The sequence below is a fragment of the Marmota monax genome, unplaced genomic scaffold (genome assembly GCF_021218885.2).
Source record: "Marmota monax isolate L192 unplaced genomic scaffold, Marmota_monax_Labrador192_F-V1.1 WCK01_AAM20220418_F8-fsc00011, whole genome shotgun sequence".
Classification (NCBI taxonomy): Eukaryota; Metazoa; Chordata; class Mammalia; order Rodentia; family Sciuridae; genus Marmota; species Marmota monax.
In genome coordinates, this window is record NW_026693082.1 from 22,457,521 (window position 1) to 22,469,444 (window position 11,924).

Consider the following 11,924-nt stretch of genomic DNA (forward strand, 5'->3'; position numbering starts at 1 on the left):
GGCTGATGATTGGCTCACAGCGGCCTGGTTCCTTTTGACCTTTTAAAAGTTAGCTAAATTAACTTTTAAAAAGAGTCTAAATAACATACTCTCCAAGTCCAGAATAGAGAAGAAATGGTTCTTAGAAATATCTTCCTGTGTCTCGGATAGTCTTCAAATCACTTATTTTCCACTTTGGTTCTTTGCTGTTTCACTGTGAAGTGACTGAATTTCTGCTATACCTCTGGAAATCTGGGGATCGGAGATCTAATGATGATCTAGTTGTATGCTTATGTTAACAAATTATGTTTAGACCTTTCTGGAGTGTTTTTAAGTGAGCCTCCATAACTTGTTGGTCTGTATTCCACACTTGGTGGAAACTCTGTGGCCTACTGTGTGCTAGCCACATGCAATATTCCCATAGTATCCTCTTCAACACTTAGAAGAGTCCACATGGAGAGCAGGTATTGTTAGGCTCATTCAGAAGGAATAAAGAGCAAAACTCAAGGAGATTGTTAGTTGTCCAGGGTTAGAAGACTAGGGGTGAGGCCATGGTTGGCCCACATCTCTTGCCTCCGCTGCTTACTGCTTGTCATTGACTGGGTATTGCCACAGCCTGCTGTCATCTTAGAAGGGAAATTCTGCACTATTTCTTCTCCAAGAGATACACAGGATGTGCTGTTTCAATCCAATGTGTCACGTGGTTAATTCGAAATAAATCAGTCCAAAGAAGTCTCAGGCATTACTTTAACCTATTTGAAGAGACAAGCACTATCTATTCAGCCACCCATACTCTGTACACGCCTTCTCTTAGTTCTATATTTATCAGGGACACTGCTTTCTTCTCAAAACTCCCCCTAATTTCCAGAGAAGCTTATCAGTAATAAGTTCTAAATCACCGTAGAGGAATTGGTATAAGAAAGAGAATGATTTGATTCTACGAGAAAGGAAATGCACCAAAGTCCACATGTTGAAGTCAGTGTACACATTTGCATAGTTGTGTAGGTTGGGGTTGGGGAGAGTGTGTGTAACAGAAATTAACTAATGTTGAAAATATATATCCTAATTAATAAGGAACATAATTTTGGTAAACAAGCAAACAAGTAGTCATGGCTACAACCATAATAAATAAAATGACTCAAATTTTAAAAGGTTCAAGGAAGTAAAGAAAAATAGTACATCATAGTAGTTAATTGCCTGAATTGATAGTCCAGTCCACTGTGAGCTGCAAGGAATTTGTTAGTTTGGTCACTTAAAAACAAACAATAAAAACAAACAAACAATACAAACAAGTAACTCTTATGTTATGGTTTGTCTCTAAAATGTCCCCCAAAAGCTCAGGTGTTGAAGGCTTGGTCTACAATGCAACAATGTTCAGAGGTGAGGTCCTGGGGAAGTGATTGGCTCATGAGGACTCTGACCTTGCCAGTGGATTAATCCATTGATGGATTCATAGCTTAATGGATTATTGGGAGGTGGTGGGAGCTGCAGGAGGTAGGGCCTAATTGGAGGATGTAAGTCACTGAAAATGTGCTTTTGAGGGGCATATTTTGTCCCTGTCCCCTTCCTCTCTTTCTCTGTTTCTAGCTGCCATGACGGGAGAAGCTTTGCTCTGTCACACCCTTTCTACCATGATGTTCTGCTTCACCATAGGCTCAGAAACAATGGCTCCAAGTGACCATGGACTGAACCTCTGAAACCATGAGCCAAAATAAATCTTTCCTCCTTTTAAGTTGTTTTTCTCAGGTATTTTGTCACAGCTACAGAAAGCTGACTAATACACTTTGTGTGTTCTGTATTTTCATCTATGAAATGGGCATGATAATAGCAGGAATGAATAATGTTGTGAAGATTAAAAGAAAAAGTGCATGTGAAGTGCCCAACACTTCATAAAAGAGGTGTTCATATCAAAGAATGAAATATCTATAACATTTTTTTAGCTCCTGGTAATAGAATACTTTATTTCTTAGATTCAAGAAGTTGGGAAAGAGTTAATCACAGCAGAATTGTCTTCAAGTTTAAAGATAGAGCAAATAATTTAATAAATAAAAAATAAGTATGACCTCAATAACTAAGGAACATGAGACCTACTAAGCACGAGAAAGAGGACATCTAACCAATAAATAGTCATTGTAATGCAGTTGATAGCTGAACTTTGGAGCATCTATGTTCTTTTAACAATGATTAGGCTTTAAGATCCTGTTCAGTGGATCTGCACTAATCATAGAAGACACACGAGCAAAACTAGAAAAAAACAGCAGCTATCCCTTGTAAAGGAAATTTAATTAAAGTGGAAAGGCCTCTAATAATGTATCCATTGTGCTCTTCACTTAGATTGGAGAGTCAGAGAATTGTGTAAATTCTATAGGCCAGTAGGCTGGTGCAGAAACAGCTAGACACTGTGAGCCCGTTTGGATCCATTAGCCAAGAGAACCTGTGGCTGAGTGAATTGATATCAACTTCTCCAAAGCCACAGTGCTTTCTTCAGATCTGCACTATGCTGGGTAGCAAATGGGATGGGAAGAACGTAGGGTCCTTTCTATGAAGTTAGACACTACACTGAGGATGCAATAAACTCTTTAGAAATAATTCATGAAGGTGAGAAATCGAGCCCCACTCTTTTATGTTCTGAAATATTAACAAGGACCCTACCTCTTGAGAGAGTGAGTAAAATCTATGGCACATCTTCAGCCTATAGTATTTTCTTGCAAAGATGAGAGAACCTAAATTTGGGGAAGGTGGTAGACAGCTCCACAGGGAGACATTATAATGTGATCTGGGCCTGGATGGCTGCCTGATTTTAAATATGGCTTCAATATACCAGCTCCAACATGGTGCCAAGCACATTCCCGTTCCTATATCTCTCAGTTTCCCTATTTACAAAATGAAAGTAATGACAGTGTCTGCCTCATAAAGTTGTCATGTGTGGCATGCTGTAGGTCCTAAATAATTGTCAGCTGTCATGCCCCCTCCCTTTTTTTTTTTTACATAGTTATTTTTTATTTGTAGTTGCTGAAGATTGAACCTAGGGCCTTGCACTTGCTAGGCGAGTGCTCTACCACTGAGCCACAACCCCAGCTGTCATGCCTCTTTTGAGTTTCAGCTCTTCAATCGTCTAGCAAAATATTATTTAGAAAAAAATGACAATTACCATCAAATGCACATTTTATGCAGATAAAATATCTAATAGTATACATTATTGCAAATTATAGGGACTTCACCCATGATGGTGGACCTCACATAATATGGATAACTCTGCAATTCCTGATTGCTATGTGAAGAGGCAGCAGGCACATTCCTCTTCATCTCTGAGTCATATTCTCTTCCTTGGTGAAGTCCATGGCTTTTCCTTGTCTTTGGTAAGTGCTTTTGGGATTCATTTTAAATGCACTCACTGCCTTCATGTAGAGAATACAGATGGATGGTGGTTGCCAATGGGGTCTCTCCTTCACGGAGCTTAAATTCTGGTTAGGCAACGGGCAACAACCAAGATCAAGAAGGATTTGCATAGGAGGGACTCAGGAATCAGGAGCTCTTAGGGAGAGGAAGGAAAGACTTCCCTAGGGAGTAAGGATGAAGCTGAAGGCTTCTTGAGTATTACCTTCACTGGAAAAAATGTACAGGCAGGTGGTAGATACAGTCCCAAGAGCAGAAGAGAAAAGAAGGTGGGAGTTAAGGAGAGGGATGCACGCTACCCACCTGTAGCAAGATGAGGTGGAAAGGTGGATAGCAGCCAGAGCTGATCGAGACTTGAAAGTCACATTACAAGGTAATGGGGAGTCATTTGAAGGGTTTCAAGCTGGGGAGTGGAGCCATCCAAATGATATTAGGAAGGATTATTCTGGCAGCTCTGTGGGGATCCTAGTAAGAGGTGGTGGTCTCCACACAGGTGCTCATGCATTGTCTCCTAGAGATTCAGCACCAGTCTTGGGTGGTTTGGATGTAAAGAAGTAGAAAAATGAGAGATATTTAAATATTTGGCTTAAAACTAAAGCTAGTCCTCCCCACCCACTAAACCAGTAGCCTATCCTGCAAACCACACTCAGAACATACTTAGTTTGGAAAAAGAAGTGAAGTGATATCTCAAGTGCAGTGTGGGGGTTGTCAACTGATGTTAGTTATCTGCACTAATCTTCTCAGCCCATTGCTTCCCGAACTGAAGGACTGTTTGACCTCCTTTCACCCTAATTAAGCTTATCATTGAAGGGACCCACAGTGGCCAGGAATAGCTCCAAACCAATCCCTCTAGCCAAACAATCAGCAAACAAAGATAACTTTAAAGAGTGTCAAGCCCAGTTTTATGACTTTCCTTGGCACCAAGGTCATTGCCTCCTTGGCCTAAACCACCAGACTCAATAGCCCAGACGGCTTGTTAGTTGACCTGCTGGGACCAAATATGACTCATCTATTTACTGCAGAGCAAAGGTAACTGGGGATGCAAAAGCTGAGCACTACCTCCCATGAGGCCACCAGTACTGGAAATGAGGGCACTGAGCTTCAACGGGAAATGTTTCCACAGATGCAGACCCAGGATGGCTGAAGGATTACAGACAAGAAGGCACACCAGGAGGACATGAGTGAGCGCACGCACATCCTTTAAAAATCTGGGGTCCTCAGAGCTGACTTTCAAGTCACTGTCATTATCATCTCACTGAGCAGCCTAGAGACTAGCTCCTTATTTATAATTTGGATATCTCAGCCACATAAGAGGAATTCCTTTTTTGGAAGAAGTAAGATTAAGGGCCTCAGTAATATAATAATAACATTGGCATCATTTACTAACAGAACTTTATGTTCTGAAAGCAATATGTCTTCCAGGTTCTGTACATTATCTCTAAGATCACAACTTAGAGTGTAGTTATGAGTCACCTGGGGATCTGTAAGAAACTGATGCGGGGGCTCACAGTCCAAAGACTCTGATTTAACCAATCTGGTTGGGCCCCAGGCATTGGCATTTTGAGGATCCCAAGGGACTTCTGATGTGCAGCCTGGGCCAAGAGCCATAGCTTTCATCACCACGACAGCCTGCAAGGTAGGGACTCAAGATGAGGGAAATAGGGCCAGAGAGAGCAAACAACTTGCCTAAGAGCAAGATCAAGGACTTTGACCTTCAGTTTGTTTGGTCACCAAACTCTGCTCCCAAGTTACCGCACAAATTATTTAGTGAATTCTTGATTAAAGTGTAAACAAGAGAGAACTCTCAGAGAAGACAAGGGAACCCAGGGCAGGAGCAGCAGCAGCAATCACTCCATGGGGACCTCGGAACTCTGAGAAAAAAGCTTCATCACCACCCTGGCATAGCCATGCAGGGTGGAGGTGGCTGCAGGTGAGAGGTCCCAAAGGAGAATAGCCTGAGGGGCAAATAACCTGGCTTTGAGGTTGCAGCATTTCCTGGACTCCATCCAAGCCCCAGGGACTGGCACAGAAGAGCTACCTGGCAGAAAGTTGAACAGGGCAGGGCCAGGCAGCCTTACAACACTCTGCGTTGTCATAGGGCTGCAGGGAGATGAACTTTCTCTGCTGAGTCTGCTGAGTGCTGACAGGTTTCCCAAGCTACCTTTGAACTCTACTTCTCAAATATTGGGTTAACTCAAGAAGGTCACTCGAGTTGATATACTATGGGATGTGAAGGAAGCATCCTCAGATCCTTGTTTCTGTAATCATGAGCACCTTGAAATCAATATCAAGTGGGATTCTGAAGCAGGGCTTCCTTCCCTCCCTGCTAAGAAGCCTCCAGCGTAGGGCCCTCAGCTCTCAGCCTCTTAGAAAGAAGCATGGAGCTGACAAGTCAAGGAGCCGACCTCCTTCCAAGTCTCCTGCTTCACAGGTGAACCAATCTCCCAAAGTATTTCTGGAATCATTGCCTTCAGTGGCTGTGAAAGCATCAATCCCTGAGGAGTAAGGAGAGGAGGGGAGATGTTTCTGGAATCTGGGGTGGGAGGTGTTTGGTTCTCCCCGCATGGCTTGAACTGGTCACTTCTATTCGTTCATTCATTTACTCAACACTTTCAAAGGGTTTATAGCACTGGGGAGTCTTAGAGGAGTAAGGGTTCTGACCTCCATTAGCTCACAGGTCAGCAGGTGAGAAGCTGTCTACAGAGCACACAGAACAAAGGAGGAAAGTGCTGGTACCTAGGAGCACAGGGAGGTGCCTAGGAGCACAGGAAGTGGGAGGTAGTTTTCCTGGAGGGTCCCTGACTTGAGACTCACCAAATGTCTAGCAGCTGTCGGAGTGAAGTGGAAGCTGGGGAACAAGGTTTTCCAAGTGCAAGGGACAACCTCAGCTAAGGAGTGAGATTCAGTCCCTTGTCTCAACAAAGGGTGTTTCTGGCTGAGCTCCAGAAACTCTTCTTTCTCTCCATGTCAGAGGCTTGGACTTCCTTCTCTATATTCAGGCCAAAGGGCTCATTCTGAGCACAACTGAATTCCAAACTCAGAATTTTTTTTCCCCCATAGCAGAAACATGCGATTCTGAAATCCTGCCAAACACACCAAAGAGCTCTTCCCAAGAAGGCATGAGCCGGGTAGAGACAGCTGCAGAGTGGGAGGAGAGTGGTGTTTTGAACCAGAAAACAAGAGTCGAAAGAGGCCAATAATTCACAAAGCACAGGCACTGCATAAAGGTGTCTTTTCCACTTGATGAGGATTGTGTTTCATAATATTAAATGTCACAACCAGACAAGCAAGTAGACTTTGGAGGAAGGCACAGCTGGATTTCAGACCTGGCTCTACCATTTAAGATCTTGGGCCACTTATGGCAGATTTCTTATTTCCCAGTTTCTATATATAATATAGGGCTGAGCATATCCTTAAATCCACTTTGGTGACAATTAGGTGAGATAACAGTGATAAAGCTTGGCACAGAAAGTGTTTCAGCAAAGGGTAGCTGAGCTTCATGGTTCTCCTGAGCACTGGTTCTTGGTCTAAAGAAAATAATATAAGGGCTCAGTCCTCAAGTGGGCCAGTTAATATGTTTCCCCTCCCTTACCCTTCTCAGAAATGTCTGAGATGAGCCTCAATGCTGGGGGAGACTGTAGAGCAAGTCAAAATAAACCCATTACCACTTCTCAAAAAAGAGCTCCAGTGGGCATGGTGGTGCTTGCCTGTAATCCCAGCAACTCGGGAGCTGAGAAAGGAGGATCCCAAGTTCAAGGCCAGCCTCAGCAACTTAATGAGGCCCTAAGCAACTTAGTGATACCCTGTCATAAAATAAGAAAATTTAAAAAAAAGAGCTGTGGATGTGGCTCAGTGGTAAAGCACCCTTGGGTTCAATTCCCAGTACCCACCCACCTCCCAAAAGAAAAACCCTCCAATCACATGCTGACTGTGAACCATTCTATGACATAATTAATTCCAAAATGTGACATCTATTTGGGATCAAAGTGATACTATCTCTTCCTTGGCAATTTTTGCAAAGAGCAGAAACCACTAGGATAAAGGAAACCTCAGATGTATCAGCATGAGCCACTCTGCAGTGGCTACATTTTCTGAGACTTTCTTTACTTTTGGAATTTCCTTATTTCCCTCTCATCTTTACGTGTGTGTCTGGAATATGGGAACCTGGCTTCTAGTCATCTAATACTTAACATTTCTTCTACTCCTTCCTTAATTCCATCACTGTTCTGGGCCAGTGTTTGAGGAACTCTCAGAACAGTCCTGGACAAGGGTTCAAGAATCACTGTCTTTGAACCAGCAGAAAGTACTGATTGGTAGGATTGTAAATCCACAGGAAACATGCATTGAGGTCTCACAGGGAGACTGTCTCCATCCAGGACAGCATGGGTCACCATCAGGCCAGGTCTTCTCAGTGCCTCTCTGACCTCACACCTATGTCTCTGTGTGATCGGGGTGGAGTGTTGAGGTGTGGTCTTCCTAGGTTTGCTGTAATCACAAACAGGGTAGCTTTGAAAAACAAACCCACTGTCTAACAGTTCTAGAGGCTAGAAGTCCAAGATCTAGGTGTCAACAGAGTCGTGCTCTCTTTGAAGATTCTGGGGCTGGGAGTCAGGCAAGGGCAGAGTCAGGGAAAAGCCTTCCTATCTCGTTCCATTTTCTGGTGGCTACTGACAACCCTTGATGTCCCTGGGCTTGTAGATGTGTGGCTCTAATCTCTGTTCCCATCTTCACATGAACTTCTCCCTGTGTGTCCATCTTCCTGAATGTCCCTCCTTTATAAGGATGCCTCATTGGATTAGGATGCCTCTGCTTCTAATATGATCTCATCTTACTGAGGCTAGAGTTATTAATCCAAATAAGGTCACCTTCACAGGTGCCTGGAGTTAGGACATCAGTGTATCTCTTTGGGGGACACAACTCAACCCACCACAGTCAGTGTGCTCCTGATAACTGTCTTCCAGCACTCTCCTTCTAGCTCAAAGATATGGTCAGAGAGCATGAGATCTGGGTTTCCATGGCCCCCAGGACCATCTCTGGGAGGTAAAGAGTAGGGCTAACTCTTTGAACTGTTTTCATGAAAGCACAGGGAAAGGAGCTTTCCCAAAACAAACTTTTGGGGAGAGGGTCCCTCATGGGAACTGCCTGTACTTCTGACCTGAACCTCCTGTTTCCAGGCCTGGACCAGGAATCCCCTTCAAGTTTTTTAGTCCAGTAACCCAATCCTTGCCCTCAGAAATGTCTACCTTCCCCCCAAAGTGGATGATCCATCTTTAGATCATTTCCTGCATCTGAAATAACCCAACAGATGCCACAGAGCCATCCTGAAGCACTTCAGCTGTGTGCTCTTGGCCATTTTTCTCTCCTGTTTGCACTGAATGGGGAGCAATAGTGAAAGAGGCAGGTCTTCAGTCTTCATTTCTGTGCAGAGGGAGCCGTGGCCAGTGCTCTTACCACGGCACTTTATGTCTCTGTGACCACAACCTTCACCTTGCCCATTTTGGAATAATATACTTAGCAACAATGGGAACATTTTGCTTTGTTCTGCCTGTGCTGAACCTGTTTACTTTGCAAGAGAAATCATACTGGTTGTCATAGTTATGCTCTTTGCTCCCTGAGTTGAATAGGACCAGTTTTGATGTTATCTTATATCCTTTATAATTAATTATATTATATTCTGGATCTCAGATGGTGGGTGGTGGAGCAGGTTTGCCAATGCATTCCATTACAATGCTTTTAAAATAAACCCTCCGAATTAAAACCATGTTATTATCTCCTTTTACTTTTAAATAGATTTTCAAATGTTCATCAAGTTAAAAAAGAAACATATTTAAACCCTCATGGTCTTTCATTTAATGATGTTGGGAAAGAATCCGGAAGAAGGAGAAGTCACAGAAATATCTTAGGAGATATTTGCTCATATGCAAAACCCTCTGTTAGTTCCACTGTGGCCAGGTGAGGTGAAGCCTTATCAGTTCATACCAGGACAAGCTATAAGAACTTGGGACTTGTTCCCCAGCCTCCAACTTCTTTCCCCTGCAGCCTGTGCTGTCTAGACATCTCAGTCATCGTGTGATGTGTCCACTCAAAGTTTCTCAATACCTCCTCACTGATGGCAGGGTAAATTCCATCCTCCTCAATCAGATATTCAACATATCCTGCCATCAGACTCCTCCTGGCTTTCCAGATGGGCTTAGTCATCGTCTCATTGTCCAGCGACAATACCAAAATACCTTTACTTCATGCCTAGAGTTATGGCTCCCTCTGAATTCTCCCTCTTAGAAATCATTCCCCTCCTGGTGTCTGTCCAAATCCAACCCAGGTCCTCTTTCTAGTGTATATGAAAGCACAGTCTCTGCACCTGTCTATCTAGCTTGGTGAGCCATAATTTTATGCTTCATTTCCACTTACCAATACGTGAACAGAGATGAATATATTTCTAGGCAAGATGGAACCCCCTTCCTCACATGTTCTTCTCCTTTTCATTGGCAGCTCCACCACCCTTCAGCTGCTCGGAACCAGAGACTTTTTGGCTCCCTTTCTTTACAAACCCAGGAAGGACTTGGTATCACTGAGACACTGTTCTCTTTGCAATAATCTGTGTGGATATTGTCTCCCACGTTGTGCACCTATTTTCCAAACCAATTTCCTTGAACAAGCAAGGAGGTAGGGGACACTGATGTCTATTGTATACCTACCAAGCTCCTCATGCAAGCATCTTCAGCCATACTGAAATGTATCTGCAAGCCCCTCCGGAAGTGTTTTGGTCCAAACTTTCAAATGAGGGAACTGAAGCTCAGACAGGGTTAATGACTTTCCCTGGGACAGTTTGATGCCCGATATGGTGCCAAAGAGAGAGAGAAAAAATGTTGTGGGATGGAGCTCGTTAGAACAGGCTTCACAGATGCAGTGGCTGTGAGCCAAACCTTGGCTGGGTGGGCAGGAGGCGAGGAGGGAGCACTGCGTGTGAGCAGCATCACAAAGATTTCAGACTCAACGCGACAATGTGAGCATTTATGGCTTCCAGAGATCGTCCCTGATTTCCTTTAAGAATGCAGTATTAAAGTTAATTGCCTGGTTTGGAACATGCAAACACTGAAATGTGCTAGAACGATCAAAGTTCAGAGGTAAATGAACTTTTATGGCAGCAGGTTGAGAATGGAATAAATGCTGATGAGGAGCAGGGGATTTATATATTAACTGCAGGTCAAAAGAGGACTCTCACCCAAGGTAGCTGAATCTGGCAAACACACAATCCCAGATGGTTTCACACAGGGGGATAAAAATGAATGAGCCAATGTAGATTCATCGATGGTAACAAATGTACCACGGCGGGGAGGGGGCGCGTGCGAACGCTCTGTACTTTCTACCCTATTTTTCTGCAAATCTACAACTGCTCTAAAATATAAGGTTGACTTTAAATAAATAAATTAAATTTTTTAAAAAATGTTTAAACAACGAGGCCAGGTGCTGAAACTGACCACCGTGGCATGAGAAGAGAGGAATGTGTTACCCCCTCTTGGTGTGTTGGGGTATACTCACCCTGCTCAGCTAATGTGTTGCCCTTTTATTTTTCCAGTTTGCTCATCAATGAAATGCTCATGAACACTGAAGACCTCAAGAAGTGAGACATGGACTAGAGAAAGAAGAAAATGAAAAGGAGGAACGGAAGGATACTTTAGTAGACGACATATTGAAAAATGAAAAGCAGGCTGCATGTGGAATTTGCAAAACCATAAGGATTATGTGTCTAGGAAGAGTTTTATAGAACATTTAATATATGGTTTTCCTTGGGAATTACTCCTCTCATTTTCTGTTCTCTCTTCTCTAAAAATGAGATAGTAATACCTGCCACATATGGTGATGGTAAGGATTAGATTACATCAAGCATATAAAATACTTAGACCAAGAGCCTACATTCATTCACTAAAAATATTTATTGAGTGACTAATATGTGCTAGTTACCAAGGACTCAATGGTGAGCAAAACAGATTCCTGCTAGCTCATTGAGCTTAAAATCTAAGGGAGAGAGAGGTATAAAAATAAAGAAATGTAAAAAGAAAACATAAAAATAATTAATTGCAAACAGTGAAGAATTCTATAAAAGGAAAAATCAGTGCTATGAGAAAATAACAGGGCTTCTGAGTAAGGAAGCACATGCCTGTAATCCCTGCAGCTTGAGAGGTTGAGGCATAAGGATTGAGAGTTTAAAGCCAGCCTCAGCAACTTAGCAAGGCCATAAGCAACTCAGTGAGACCTTGTCTCTGAATAAAATATAGAAAGGGCTGGGGATGTGGCTCAGTTGTTGAGTTCTCCTGGGTTCAACCCCTGGTACCAAAAACAAAACAAAACAACAACAACAACAAAAACCTCACTAACAAACAACAAAGATAAGCATTTCTTTGCAACTTTTATTAATTTACATCAGACAAATCCTTCCACAAAGACCAATTGAGAAAAAATGGATAATATGTATTTTTAAAACAAATGTTTGAAGGAACACTAAAACTACCAAGGCAATAAGGGCATTAGTAAAAAGATTCTAAAAGAAG

At 42.8% G+C, this 11,924-nt stretch overlaps 1 long non-coding RNA gene across 1 annotated transcript; it reads left to right on the forward strand.

Moving 5' to 3' along the window:
* Window positions 1-5,173: 5,173 nt before the first annotated feature.
* Window positions 5,174-11,283, forward strand: LOC124099075 (uncharacterized). Its single transcript, XR_006853818.2, has 2 exons — window positions 5,174-5,305; window positions 10,952-11,283. It is a non-coding gene; the product is annotated as an uncharacterized LOC124099075 (long non-coding RNA).
* Window positions 11,284-11,924: the final 641 nt, after the last annotated feature.